Here is a 14529-nt window from a genome sequence, read left to right on the forward strand (position 1 = left end):
CCAACATTTCAGTTTCAGAAGCCTAGATTAGTGAGAAAGAGAGTGCAAGATTCTTTGAAGCTTGGACAGTAACCAAACTGCAACATTTATAGGTATCCCTTACAATTTTGCCGGCTAGGATACTGTTGGTAGCTTTGCTATAGAGTCTGGATAAATTTTGGAAGAAGATTGGAGGTAGATTAACCACAAATGCGAGCAGCTCCATTAGCATTCATTTGCTAATGAATGGCTTTAGCCTAAATTTCTTTTTGTTAAAGGGTTGTATAAATTAAGCTTGGAACAAACTAAAAGATCGTCCAGAATGGATTCGGTTCCAATAAATTTAAAAAAGAAACTGCGGATAGTCTTTTAACAATTCCATCCCAGGTGGTCTTTCACTGTTTAAAAGAAATCCACGCACTCCTAAATCTACGGTGTCCCATTAAACTATTCCAACTTGATGTCGCCGCGGGTGGTGTATTAGGTAAATGAAGGTAATTAAAAGCTTTATATCTTTCTACCACTTCTCTCTATTTTTCAAACCAATTGACTACTTTTAAAAAAAAAAAAAAAATCAAAACTTGACTCATTCTTTTAAATTATTTATAAGAAGCTTTCCTAGATTGGTTTTCAAGAATTTTAAATAAGCTGTATACAGTGATCTTTTATATCATAAAAATATAGAATAGAATTTTAGATACAGTAAAAAAGAAAATATATACCGCTATTAACATAATTCAAAAGTCAATGCCCTCATTTAATTTTTTTTTGGATCCTTTAAATCTTATACACTAAATATAAAATTTATTTTCGAAACCGGTTCCAACCTTTTAGAAACTTGTGGTTCATTAAGTTGTCTAAATTATTTGACAGTTCATTGGGATTAAAGTGATATTTATGTAGTGGACATTTTGTATTTTAAGTTAAAGTTATCCTCCAATGACAGTAAAGCCTGCATGCAACTGGACAGTCTCCCTCACATACACAATCACATGTCAGTGTGTAACACAGAGAGAGAGAGAGAGAGAGAGATAGAAAAGAGTGAAAGAATCATGGCCGTCGTATTATTATTCTGACAAGTGACAGCAAAGAAACGGCCAAACTTGTCCTACATAATATATAACCCAGAACAAGAAGTGTTGTACAGATCAAGTTGAACATGGACTGAGTTGGATATAGAACCGGTATTCTGAACACACGCATTTACAACTGCCCTGTTACAACTTACAGTACAATCCTTTTTGAACAACACTCTTTTATATATAAATAAAATATGTATTTGTAAGGAATGGTATAGTAGAATTTCATTTTTGAAATATATATTACAAGTGCAAAGTGCATAATATTATATTACTGCTTTTTCTTGTACATGCACTTACTCGCTTAAACTCTTGAATTATATTAGAAACAACCCACTACGCTACTCACAACGCCCACTTGTGCATGTATACATGCAAGTACGAATGCATTCTTCTTATTTTACAATTACGTTTCGTTACACGTATAGTTGAAAATTCACTTTGTATTTGTTAATATTTGAGTAGAACTAGTTCTTAAACGGTTAAAATTGAAATTTCAGTTTCTTTAACTAATTTCCTTGCCTATTTCTTAGCATTACTTCTACCATCAGGTGTACCATCTAGTTCACTAAACCATATTGTAGTTTCATGCACACTGAACAATTTCTCAGACTGTACATGGTCAATCACTTGACTTGGAAAAATCCACAAATTTTAGTCTAAAACGAGAAGAACTGGGAAAAAAAAGCTACCAACTTACTTGGCCATCGATTAAAACTGACTTTAACCAGTTAAGCGCGGAATTTAATTTTTAAAAAAACCCCCACAGCGTGCGGAATTAAAATCAGAATATGACGTGTATACCACGTCGAACGCAGGGCAAAACAACTAAAAGTTTACAACGTCATAATAGTCACTGCAAGCGACTTTTTCTGCAATTTCTGGGGCTTGAGATTGCCAGAGCATTCTGTGCTCTTTCAAAATCTTGCACCGCTTCACGTATGCATTGCTCTAGTTAACTAGGGACAAGGAAGAAAAGAGCTTTGAATTGTGTGCAAAATGAAATCATGCTCGTACTGAGGTCTGAACCTCTATCTAAAAGGTAAAAACGGCATTACACAAGGGTTGAGAGCTTCTATTTGTGTGCCTAATTCCCCAATCTCTAATGCGGAGACCAAACATGTCACCAACCACTTATCATTTGACTGGCTCCCTCCACCCCCTCCGTAAAATACTGGGCAGTTCTATTGGTAATATAAAGGAAACATCCCACCAAATGATATTCTTAATACATTTTATTAAAATTTTGAGTTTTTATAGTTAATGGCAATTTTATATTTTTCACAACGAGTATACACGTCGAACGCACTGTAACAGAGGATTTGACGTGTTGTAGCGTCAAACACGCTTAACTGGTTAAAGAACAAAGCGCTGCTAAAAACCGATTTTGCAGGCTCTAATTACGGGGTTGAGCGAAGCATTCCAACATCTACCAACTCCATAGACTGCAGAACCAATGCTCCTAATTACAATCAATTAAAAGTACTTTTCACTCAAAATTGTATCATTTCATTACGATTTTGATGAGCCTCTCAGCTCATGAAAATCTTCGTACTGACCTAACAATTTTCTTTAACCATTGCAGACAACCAAAACTATCGATTGAGACTTTGATAGCTAGTAGGTAATTTATTGACCACAATTTCAGTCATCCAATTCACTGGTTGCCGAAGTAATTTGAGTTAATCAAATAATTAGAAAAAAATCGTTCAGAGTGAATTAAAATGCAACAGTTAATGAATCAATATGTCAGAATTTTTAGGAATAATAGCCGAGAGTTTGTTTGGTTCCTTCCAGATGTTTCTTGTATTCATTTCTGCCATGCGTTCATCCTAAACGATTGGTTTATCTTCTGAGTTAATTAACGTTAAATTTTAAATAATTAATGTTGCGTAATGGTTATAATTTAAACTTTACTTTATTATTTTGTATTTATTTGGAAGTTGGTTTAACAAATCTGGGTTAACCTTTTCAAGTTGATAAGACAATTAAGATGAAGTTGGCAATAAATTTTCTTCCCTCTTGGATTAATTTTAATTAACATAATCTTTTAATTACATCTTTTAATACTTAGAAAAAGAAGAATTTCGAGAGACTGATTTGGAGAGATTAACTGTTTGGTTGATTGGTCTGGTTGTTATAAAAATTGATTAGCAATCTGCAGATAAGTAAAATGAATAAAGTCAGCACAGTTGGATATAACATTACTCGAGATCCTTGAGGAGAAATTTACGGCAACAAAAAAGAAATTAAACGATTTTGTTTTTGTTTGTTGTTTTTTGTTTTGTTCCTAATCTACAACAATGTTTGTGAGCGGAGAAGTGGTGTAAATCATGAAGCTGTAAAGTGGGAAGATTGAGAGGGAGGTTTCAAATACTTCTCCTCCAACCACCGCCTTCCTCTTCTAGATTACAGTAGAACTATTAGGAGAAACAGTTGACGACTTGATCGCTTCTTTCTCTAGAGAGAGAGAGAGCTCCGGATGCTGTTCTTCTGTAGATTATTCCCCATCTATTTTATCTCACCGCCCAGTTCGATCTTCACAAACAACTCCATATATCTCTTAACAAAGTTTTTTTCTTTCTTAAATACGCCGACAACAGAACTTCACCCAACTTGTAATTTCTTCTGGAAATAAATGAAAATATCGTAGTTGTTAAATTTACTGGGAATTATAATTTATTACCAATTATATTGACTTTCTATTGTTTGCAACTTTTTATTGTAAATTGGCTAACTTGTAAAAACAAGTGTACTTCCCGTTTTCAATGAAAATATAAATTATGTCTGATTAAATAGACACATAATAATTAAATTAAATAAATGAAAAATCACAAAGTTTAAATTGAGATTTTTCTCATTGCATTTGTTATTGCATTGATGCAATAATCGACGTGAAATTCGCATAAAATATGATAAATATTTTCTTTAAATCTGAATTACATTATTTCCCAAAATAGATCATTATTAATAAATGATTAAATAATAATAATAATTAAACGCAATAATAACATTGCTTCAAATCACAGCAAACGTTTATTCTAGATATTACAAAGAGTATTTGTATGTTTATTTGGACAATATTCAATTTAATTCAATATAATATCTAGAAAAATACAAAAGTAAAAGAAACATTCAAACAATACAGCAAAAACTAGTCAAACCTGTGACAAACCTGTAGACCATCCGCTTTACAGAGTAGATATGCATCTTTTTGCCATAAAAACAAAAACGTGGACATCTGTTAATGTGGGAGACACAAAGTTCCTGGGTTCGAATCCAGCTATCGGCTCTTAAAATTTTTTTTTTCTAAAAATCTCTCACAGCTCAACTTCCTGAAAAAATTTCTTGGCGCAAATAGTCTCAGTGTAGACGCTCCTTAAATTATATGATTGTAATAACTATAAAAAAATATTATACAGTAACATAGTAAGTATAGAATAATACAGTGCGGAAGATTATCAAGCTGCAGGTCCAGATTTAGTCCGTCTTTTTGCACGGTTTGTGAGCACTCATTCTGATTTATGCACAACATATAGTCTGTAACATCCGGCCCTGTTCTAGTACATGGTTATTGAGATTATAAGCATTCTATTTCGGACAACTTAGTCCGGAATTCCGACTTTTTCTAGAGGTTTTAAAGCTTATATTATGAAATGAAGACGCTTCAGTCTGTAACATCCGGCCCTGTTCTAGTAAATGGTTATTGAGAGTATAAGCATTCTATTTCGGACAACTTAGGCCGGAATTCCGACTTTTTCTAGAGTTTTTAAAGCTTATATTATGAAATGAAGACGCTTCAGTCTGTAACATCCGGCCCTGTTCTAGTAAATGGTTATTGAGATTATAAGCATTCTATTTCGGACAACTTAGTCCGGAATTCCGACTTTTTCTAGAGTTTTTAAAGCTTATATTATGAAATGAAGACGCTTCAGTCTGTAACATCCGGCCCTGTTCTAGTAAATGGTTATTGAGAGTATAAGCATTCTATTTCGGACAACTTAGGCCGGAATTCCGACTTTTTCTAGAGTTTTTAAAGCTTATATTATGAAATGAAGACGCTTCAGTCTGTAACATCCGGCCCTGTTCTAGTAAATGGTTATTGGGATTAAAAATCATTCTATTTCGGACAACTTAGGCTGGAATTCCGAGTTTTCCCTCTGTTAATTTAACTTACAGCTTAAAGGAAGGAAGATATAGTCCCTAGCATTCAGCCTTGCTCTAATAAAAAGTTATTTGACTTAAAAAATCACTTCTTTTTTTTTGGTAAACCTAGGCTGGGAATTCTTATTTTTCCCATTTTTGAAGTGAGATCTGTTATTCTTAGATTTTTCTTAACATAGGCAACACTGCAGCTTGTAGAATATGTAGTAGTTATCAACATGGAAACCTAACTAAAAATTTGCATATCACAGAAAATCCTTAAATTATTTTAAATAAATAATGCCGATGAGCCTAAATATAAAACTTACAATAAACAAATATTTAAATTGCAGCCCCCAGCCGAGTCTGTGACACAGTATTGTTAGCCTTCTACCAGGGGGCGGAAGTTTTCCAGGGATTGCTGTATCGAACCATGTCCCACCTCTGCTGTTTGGCCTCCTTTGTCACGTGACTCTTCTATTGATCGTCCGCCATTTTAGTACTGGGTAGTCCATTCCGGTTGACCTTTTGCAAGTAAAATTAATTTTAAAAAAAATAAATTTTATTTTATTAGTAATTTTTTGGATGTATTTTTATATATTTTCTGGTTATATTTGTTTTTTGGGACAGGGAAGGAAGTAAAGAACCTTATAATTGAATTTGGAAAGGAAATATAAAAGTTTTATTGGATATTTTTGTACTTAAAGCTAAGTGCGTGCTTAAATTCATTTTGAAATTGAGCGCGCCTTTATAGAATATTGCTTTTGATTAGAAATTTAAATAAATTAAGCTGGTAGAAAATGACCATCTGATAGTTACTGAATTAACAAGTCTTTACCTAACAGCCATGATCCTCAGTTGCTGTTTATTTTTTAGAGAATTAGTTCCATATTCTTGTCTTCATTCGTATTCTCTCTTTCTCGAGCCACCTTCTAAAAAAAAAAAATAAACAAAATGTACAAATTTCTTTAATAATTCAAAATCAAAACAGAATAGACATTTTTATAAACTTTCTTTTGATTTCTTCACACTTTTTTGGGGAGAGATGGTTCAAGACATACCTGCTGAATGTCGCAAAGTCGATCCTATCTTGGACTACTTATTGCTGCTCCTGGTGGTTTTAAACCAAACTAAGAACTGTAATGATAAAAGAAGAAATCGTTAATTATTTAATTGATTCTAGTTAATAAAAATCATTAAAAACCCACTGGACTTTGTTTGTTTTATAACAAGGGCATTTTTTTCTCCAAAACAACCCCAAATTTTCCAAAAAAAAAAAATGTTTTATTATCTTAAAAAAATAGTTTAATAACAAAACTCTGCTGGAAAAATCACACGATTTCCTGTTTTACTCTTCTCGAAGTTCCTACTCAAAAACTTCTGAATGTTCGGGTCAAATTCTTAACACTTTAACACCAATCTGCTAATTTGAAAATATTCAAATACAAAAAATACTATTTTAATAAACTTTAGTTTAGGAGTGTTATCTTATTTTACCTGTAAGTCTTTCTATAAATCCGTAGAACCCAAAACCGGCAATTTGCTATAAATGATGGAAAACAGTTGAAATTCTTCAGGTAGGTTACCACATTGCGACCGATAAATCGAACAAAAGGTGAATAAAAGAAGTAAGGCCATTGTGAGCAATGCAGAGAGCTCTAGCCAGTGGCGGTTGTTGATGTGGACGGATCATTAAGAAGAACTTTTGGATGTTACTGATCCTCAGAGTGAGAAGGCACTTAACCAAGAGCTACAATCAGGAGTTCTTTCTCAGGAGCAAAAGCTGGATGTTTGCACAAGAGAACAATATCCGGAGTATTCTGTGCTTTTCGAATTTCTATTGACCTCTTAGTAAAGGAGACAAAAGCAATCATTGAGCTCAAGTATATATACAGGGTGGAACCGGATAAGTGACGAAATTTTTTTTCTGTTAAACTACATTCAAAATGTAGTTCAACGCCGCCTGAACGAGTGTCCTATCTCTATCTGTTAGAGAGTTATGATTTTTTCAGGTTTTTTTCGACTAAACCCGACCTTACGTCATAAAAACACTATTTCTCATCTTGTGCCTCACTTATTTACATTTTTCACCTCATTTTCGGATTCAGCATTAAATTTCCTATAATAATAGATTAATTTCGTAGTTATTCAACTTTAATCAGATTCATTTATTACAATAAGAACGTTAATTTTTTTTAGGAATTTAGAATTTTCATGAATTTTCAAAAATTAACCTCTTCGACAAAATTGGTCTTAGAGGCTGTCAAATTTCACAAAAACTGCTCCTTTTAATACTCTTTCCAACCAGTAATAATCAGTTTCAATAATAGCTGTTTCCTTTGGTCTATTACTGAGGAAGTGCTGAAAAACACGGTGTTAGCGAAGGAAGCAAAGGGGACTGGATGAAGCGTACTCGCATATCAATACTATTATTTATTAACAATATCATTTCTTTAAGCATGTAAAATACATAATTACTTAGTAACTATTCATGGTCTACAAGGTAGAGGTCAACAATGAAGAAGAGGTGAGTAGACGGGTAATTGCTGCTTCAGAAAAACTGAATGAACGATTATCATTTTCAGCAACAGTGGGAGCAATGCGAAAACGCGCTCGGTTATGCGACAGGAATCGAGGTCGGCATTTTGAGAATATGATACATCAATAATTACTAAGTAATTATGTATTTTACATGCTTAAATAATTGATTTTGTAAATAAATAATAATTTTGATATACGAGTACGCTTCATCCAGTCCCCTTTGCTTCCTTCGCTAACACCGTGTTTTTCAGCACTTCCTCAGTAATAGACCAAAGGAAACAGTTATTATTGAAACTGATTATTACTGGTTGGAAAGAGTATTAAAAGGAGCAGTTTTTGTGAAATTTGACAGCCTCTAAGACCAATTTTATCGAAGAGGCTAATTTTTGAAAATTCATGAAAATTCTAAATTCCTAAAAAAAATTAACTTTCTTGTTGTAATAAATGAATCTGATTAAAGTTAAATAACTACGAAAATGATCTATTATTATAGAAAATTTAATGCTGAATCCGAAAATGAGGTGAAAAATGTAAATAAGTGAGGTACTAGTTGAGAAATAGTGTTTTTATGACGTAAGGTCGGGTTTAGTCGAGAAAAAAACCTGAAAAAATCATAACTTTTTAACAGATAGAGATTGGACACACGTTCAGGCGGCGTTGAACTACATTTTGAATGTAGTTTAACAGAAAAAAATTTTCGTCTTTTATCCGGTTCCACCCTGTATATATACTTGAGCTCAATGATTGCTTTTGTCTCCTTTACAAAGTTTGCAGCAAATGTATGCTAAGCAATTATTCTTTCGATTTTCATGGGCAGAGTAATTTTACATTTAAATATTATTTTATTTCTCTGAAACTATTAAAATATCCAAGTGAATGCATTTATAATTTCTGGAGATTATCCTATTTTTTCATTAAGTTTAATTATTGTCTGGAATATTTTTTCATTTTATGTCTCTTATTACAAACATTGGCGCAGTATTACCAAATAGTGTTTGCCCAGAAAATATAGAGGAAATATTAAACCTTCCTTTTTCATTAATATAAAATGTTTGATAAGAATATCTTTTTTTAGTACACTTACATCATATCGGCTTTGGTTAGTCTAAGTCAATTTTTCCTCAAAACTAATCAAGAAATTGTCACATCCCTCGTCCTACTTCACATTTATTGCTCAGCCTTGAAAGACCATAAAAATGAGTTTATAGCAAATAACTCTCTGTTAGCTTTAGTTTTTTTATTTCTAACAAACAATCACTTTTACTTAATTTAATTTATAAATAAGTTTTTTGACAATAATATGAAACAGTTTTTTTTTCTTTTGAAGGTTTCATAAATTATATTTTCTACTGCATTATCTTAGATGATAATACTTATTTCCTGAATTCGCTGCTAAAATAATGGAGTATATTTACTCTGAGCGGTTTTCAAAAACAAGTTATACCAAAATATTTGTGGAAATTTATCCTTTTGGTTTCATGCAATATTATTGTTGGCATATCATTAAAATATTAAACTATTTCCTCAATTCTGCACTATTCACTCTTTCTTTCATAACGTTCTGAGGGTAAAATTATTCTGATATATCAAAGGCATTCTCTAAGTCCATGAAAAATTGATCAATCCTTTATTTTTTCCAAAAAGCAAAATTTTAATAGCCGATACTTTGAAGATACAATGTTAATCTTCATTTGGATTGCATGATTTTTAGTCCTAAGATGAGTTTACATCAGCAAAATAAACACTGGTAACTTAAAATAAGCAATGAATAAATAAGCAATAGTTTGACGTAGGGCTGAAAAACTGAGCGGCAGCTCTAAGCTATTAGACGAGAATGGTTTGACACTTTTGGAACTCAAGTAATACAAGAATTAAGGGAAATGAAAAAAGCTGATGGATTTGGGAGAGATTGGGTTAGCTTATTATTCTGTGATTCTGAACCTGTTCTGACCATTTTGAAACTTTATAGTGACGGGTTTATCAAGAAGTGTGGAGGAGGGAGGAGTTGGAAAGGATGTCGACGGAGATAAGAGAATGTCATTAGGCTAAATGTTTTAGTATTAATTCGGGCAATACAAGATCCTTATTGGCTCTAGAAGGGTATCATTTACCAGTTTTGCTGGCTTTGATAACTGTGGGTATGCTATGTGGCTGGGTAACCAAATACAACTGGATGATAGAATAGGATGTTGGGATGCAGGAGAGTGTGAATCATTATTTGGCCTCGCTTCCTGAGGTCAGAATATTGGTATTGCCCAGATATTATGGGATGATCTAAGCCAGTTAAAGGTCTGTGGTATTCTCAAGTATTGCTTTGAGGCCATTAGACATATCTAGGAAATTTAAGGGATATGTTTTTTTTTTTTTTAATTAGTTTAAGATCCTTTGGAGGCTGAAGACCCTTGCATTTTTTGCTAGCCTAACAATACTAATAATATAGATTCGATGAGATACGAGGGTCGTTTGAAAAGTCCGTGCAAAAATAAAAACTACTTAATTTTTTGGGGTAAACCTTTTTTATTTTTCAACATAGTCTCCTTGTAGGCTTATACACTTCGTCCAACGCTGCTCTAGTTTGTTGATCCCTTCCGAATAATAGGATTTGTCCAAGTCTGAAAAATAGCCATTCGTTTCTGCAATCACCTCCTCGTTTGAATAAAATCTTTTTCCCGCCAGCCATTTCTTCATATTGGGGAACAAATAGTAGTCCGAGGAAGCCAAGTCTGGAGAATAGGGGGGATGTGAAACGAGTTGGAACCCTATTTCCATTAATTTTGCGACCACAACTGCTGAGGTGTGAGCTGGTGCGTTGTCGTGATGGAAAAGGACTTTTTTGTGGGCCTATCGTGGGCGTTTTTCTTGCAGCTCGGTTTTCAAACGGTCCAATAACGGTGAATAATATGCACCTGTAATAGTTTTACCCTTTTCCAGATAGTCGATGAGGATTATTCCTTGCGAATCCCAAAAGACAGTCGCCATAATCTTTCCGGCCGAAGGAACAGTCTTCGCCTTTTTTGGCGCAGATTCCCCCTTGGTAACCCATTGTTTAGATTGTTCTTTGGTCTCAGGAGTGTAGTGATGTATCCATGTTTCATCCACAGTGACGAAATGACGCTTAAAGTCCTGCGGATTCTTCTGGAACAGCTGCAAACCGTCCTTGCAACACTTTACACGATTTCGTTTTTGGTCAAGCGTGAGCAATCGCGGCACCCATCTTGCGGATAGCTTTGTCATGTCCAAATGTTGATGCAAAATATTATGTACCCGTTCATTCGAGATGCCCACAGCACTAGCAATCTCACGCACCTTCACTCTTCTGTCATCCATCACCATATCATGGATTTTATCAATGATTTCTGGAGTAGTAACCTCAACATGGCGTCCAGAACGTTCAGCGTCACTTGTGCCCATATGGCCACTCCGAAAATTTTGAAACCACTTATAAACTGTTCTAATCGAAGGTGCAGAGTCACCATAATGTTTATCAAGCTTCTCTTTAGTCTCCTGAGGCGTTTTGCCTTTCATAAAGTAGTGTTTAATCAACACACGAAATTCTTTTTCGTCCATTTTTTTGAAAATCACTCGACTTCCTCGATTCAAACGAATGCCAAACACAAAGAAATTTACCGATCTGTCTGAAACTTGGTGTGTGTTCTTCCAAGAGATGCTACTAACTAAACATAACCTCGATACGCGCCAGTGGTGCTATCTCTCTGACTTTGCACGGACTTTTCAAACGACCCTCGTATTATAACAGGCGATTTTAGAGATGATTAAAGAAAATTAACAAAACTTCTTGACAGTCAATGCTTTTCAAGAAGTAAATGGGTGATGCTGAAAAGTAAAGGAAATGGCGAACCAAATCACACTTATGAGTCGCTAGTACTGGTGAAAGTTGAAGAACGTTTTTTAGCAAGAATGTGTGCTATACTGTGACAAAGGAGTAAACCAGGTTAATGATTAAAGAAGGGGAATGGAGACCAAGATGTTTTCTTGAGTACTTTATGAAACCTTAAAGATATGCGGTTAATTCCTTGTAATGTTATGGCAGAAATTCCCATTATTTTTTTGTTTGCATAGAAAACTTCCCCTCTGGTAGTAAACGCTATTCGACACAATAAATATGTTAATGAAATGTAAAAGTGATTAACATTGGTTTAACAAATAATACACTCACCCAATGAAATAATAAAGTAATCCAAACTGTTTCCTCTCTAATCTGTTCTTCAACAACTAAAAAGGGAATATAAGGTGCGAAGAAAAACTGTTGGTATTGTAATAAAAATTAAATGACTCCTGCTTTCTTTTCATTAGACCGTTAAGAAAAATTATAACCGTCGTGACATTTTTATGAGGCTTTAAAATAATCATTACTCCTCAGTATGGAAGCTGTAAATACAGCATCTTTGCCGTAATCTTTTTTTATATATTTGTATAATATTTTTATAAATTGTATTTAAGATATAGTTTTATACATTTCAATTAATTTGAATAGTAAATTTATTTATGTTTACATCTTTGATTAAATTCACTTTTACAACTTTTTCCTTGTTCCGTGCTTTTGGTTCCCGTTAACCTTTACATACATATATTTTTAATAACTTAATAAAACAATTATTTACAATCCTGCAACAAGTAAATCAGACGACTGATATGTACAAGCGAGGAGATTCCATTCATTGGTGTTCTCCAGTAATTGCGCTCAGTTTACTGCCCTTCAGCGCCAAGTAAATCTTGTGGCTAGAGTCGCTTTAAACAACTTCCGAGGTGGTCTAATAGAGTTAAAGGTGAAAACTGGTCACTTAGAGGATTGGAGTAAGCCGAGAGATGAGAATGTAATCTCGAGTATCGGGCCGAGAATTATTTCTTTGTCCAAAAAAAAAAGTACTTTTAAATCAAAAGTGAATTTGTTTCATTGAATCATTGTTACGGAGCACTGGATTTTGTTACTGCAATGCTTGGAGACAATTGATGTTGGCTTGGGTGATACCCACAGTTCGAGTCCGTCAGTTCGTAACTGTGTCACAGAGCGTCGTGTATCAGTATTTTTTAGTTCAATATTAGTGTTAATTATGTGTAAGTTGTTTGGCAAGGAGTTTGGAAACTCGCTTTTTGTTATAGTCGAACCGAGTGAATAGGTTCTTTGTTCAGCGCCTTCAATATACGAGGTGTGGCTATTAAATAACGAGACTATTGCTGTAAAACATTTTATTTTAAATTTATACATATTTAGTTATTATCAACTTCAACATGTACACCCCTCCCCTATCCATACAACGCTCCATGCGGATTTACCATTGTTCGAAACAGTGCTGGAAGTCTTTTTCTGTCAGCTCCTGCATGACGCGTGCCGCTTTTTCTTTCACAGCTTCACCGGACTGAAATCGTATTCCTTTTAATACAGATTTGACTTTGGGGACAGATAAAAGTCATATGGGGCCAGGTCAGGCGAATAAGGCGGATGGGCCTAAAACTGGGATGTTGTACTTGGCTAGAAACGTCTTGACAGACAATGCAGTGTGAGCCGGCGCGTTGTCTTAATGGAGAACCCATGACTTGTTTTTCCACAAATCGGGTCGTTTTTTTGCTTACTCTTTCACGGAGTTGAGCAAGCACTTTACGGTATTAATTTTGATTAATTATAATCGATATTTTCATCCGTTTTGGACGTGGATGGGCGACCCAGGCGGTCATCATCTCCTACGTCTTCTCAACCATGTTGGAAACGCTTGAACCACTCAAAAACTTGCGCTCGTGATTAACATTCAACGCCATAAACTTCTTTTAATGAAAGATAAGTTTCAGTAGCGGTCATGTGAAATTTCAGGACAATTCGTTACTCCACTACATGTGTAGGTTTCTACATTTCGGCAAAACGAAACTAACACCTCTTACACAAACGACGGTTCCGGTCAGACAGATTTCTCTACAAACACGTCAGACGCTGCAATCGAAAGAGAAGGCTTTACGCTGCACAGCTGTCGGTCGTTAAGATTTGGCGCATGCATAGTTCTTCTGTAGCAGTATCAGTCTCGTTATTTAATAGCCACACCTCGTATAGCACGAGATACCAAACAAAGGATCATAGTATTGGGATAAAATCGTACGCCCATGAGTGAAGTATATATTTTGCTATTTTGACGTTAACTTTCATTTCCCATATTCAGCACCATTATTCTAAGTAATTTAAATTCTGTTATAAACTGACTGAATTGAGTCTGAATGTGAAAAAAAGGAGAGCTATGCCGTCTGCATATCTTAAGGTTGAAGTCTGTGGGTAAATTAGAAGATCAGAAGATAATACTATAAAGAAATAGGTCAAACAATGCTTCCTTGAGGAACTGCAGCCGCCGCGAATGAAATAAAGTACTCGTATTTTATTTTTTACCAATTGGAAGAGAAAACCTTAAGTATTAATTACTAGGAGATTAAAATATTTATTCAAATTTAATGCTGCAGGTGAGCATAAGTAGTATCATTTCCAGATGGTAAAAAGAAATAACCAGAACCACAGATTTTAGAAATTAAGTTTACATTAAAAATAATTCTTTTGAGGCTCTACGAATCTGAAAAATTTGTTTCTCAGAAATATTTTATGGGCGGAAGTGATTATGAATGAATCAGTTTTCATACTAGTCATCCAAATACCTATTGATTCTGTCACACAAATGACTATAGTTACTATCATACTTTAAAGAATCCTCTGATCCAGATAAAGTAAAGTAACATCTGTAATTTCAGCCGTGCTTTACGTCCAACTACCGATTAGATGTGGATGGAATCGTAT

General features: G+C 34.2%; 1 long non-coding RNA gene across 3 annotated transcripts; it reads right to left on the reverse strand.

The window, feature by feature from the left end:
• Positions 1–3380: 3380 nt before the first annotated feature.
• LOC141453003 (uncharacterized) lies at positions 3381–12008 on the reverse strand. Of its 3 annotated transcripts, none has more exons than XR_012457728.1 (6): positions 11920–12008; positions 6263–6338; positions 6040–6133; positions 5531–5726; positions 4234–4393; positions 3381–3686 (listed from the first exon to the last, which is right to left on the reverse strand). It is a non-coding gene; the product is annotated as an uncharacterized lncRNA (long non-coding RNA). The 3 variants fall into 3 exon arrangements; XR_012457727.1 differs by adding an exon at positions 8827–8921 and having other exon boundaries at positions 4234–5726; positions 11920–11981; XR_012457726.1 differs by having other exon boundaries at positions 4234–5726.
• Positions 12009–14529: the final 2521 nt, after the last annotated feature.

Source organism: Rhodnius prolixus, unplaced genomic scaffold (genome assembly GCF_049639745.1).
Source record: "Rhodnius prolixus isolate KJV_2025 unplaced genomic scaffold, Rpr scaffold_3, whole genome shotgun sequence".
Classification (NCBI taxonomy): domain Eukaryota; kingdom Metazoa; phylum Arthropoda; class Insecta; order Hemiptera; family Reduviidae; genus Rhodnius; species Rhodnius prolixus.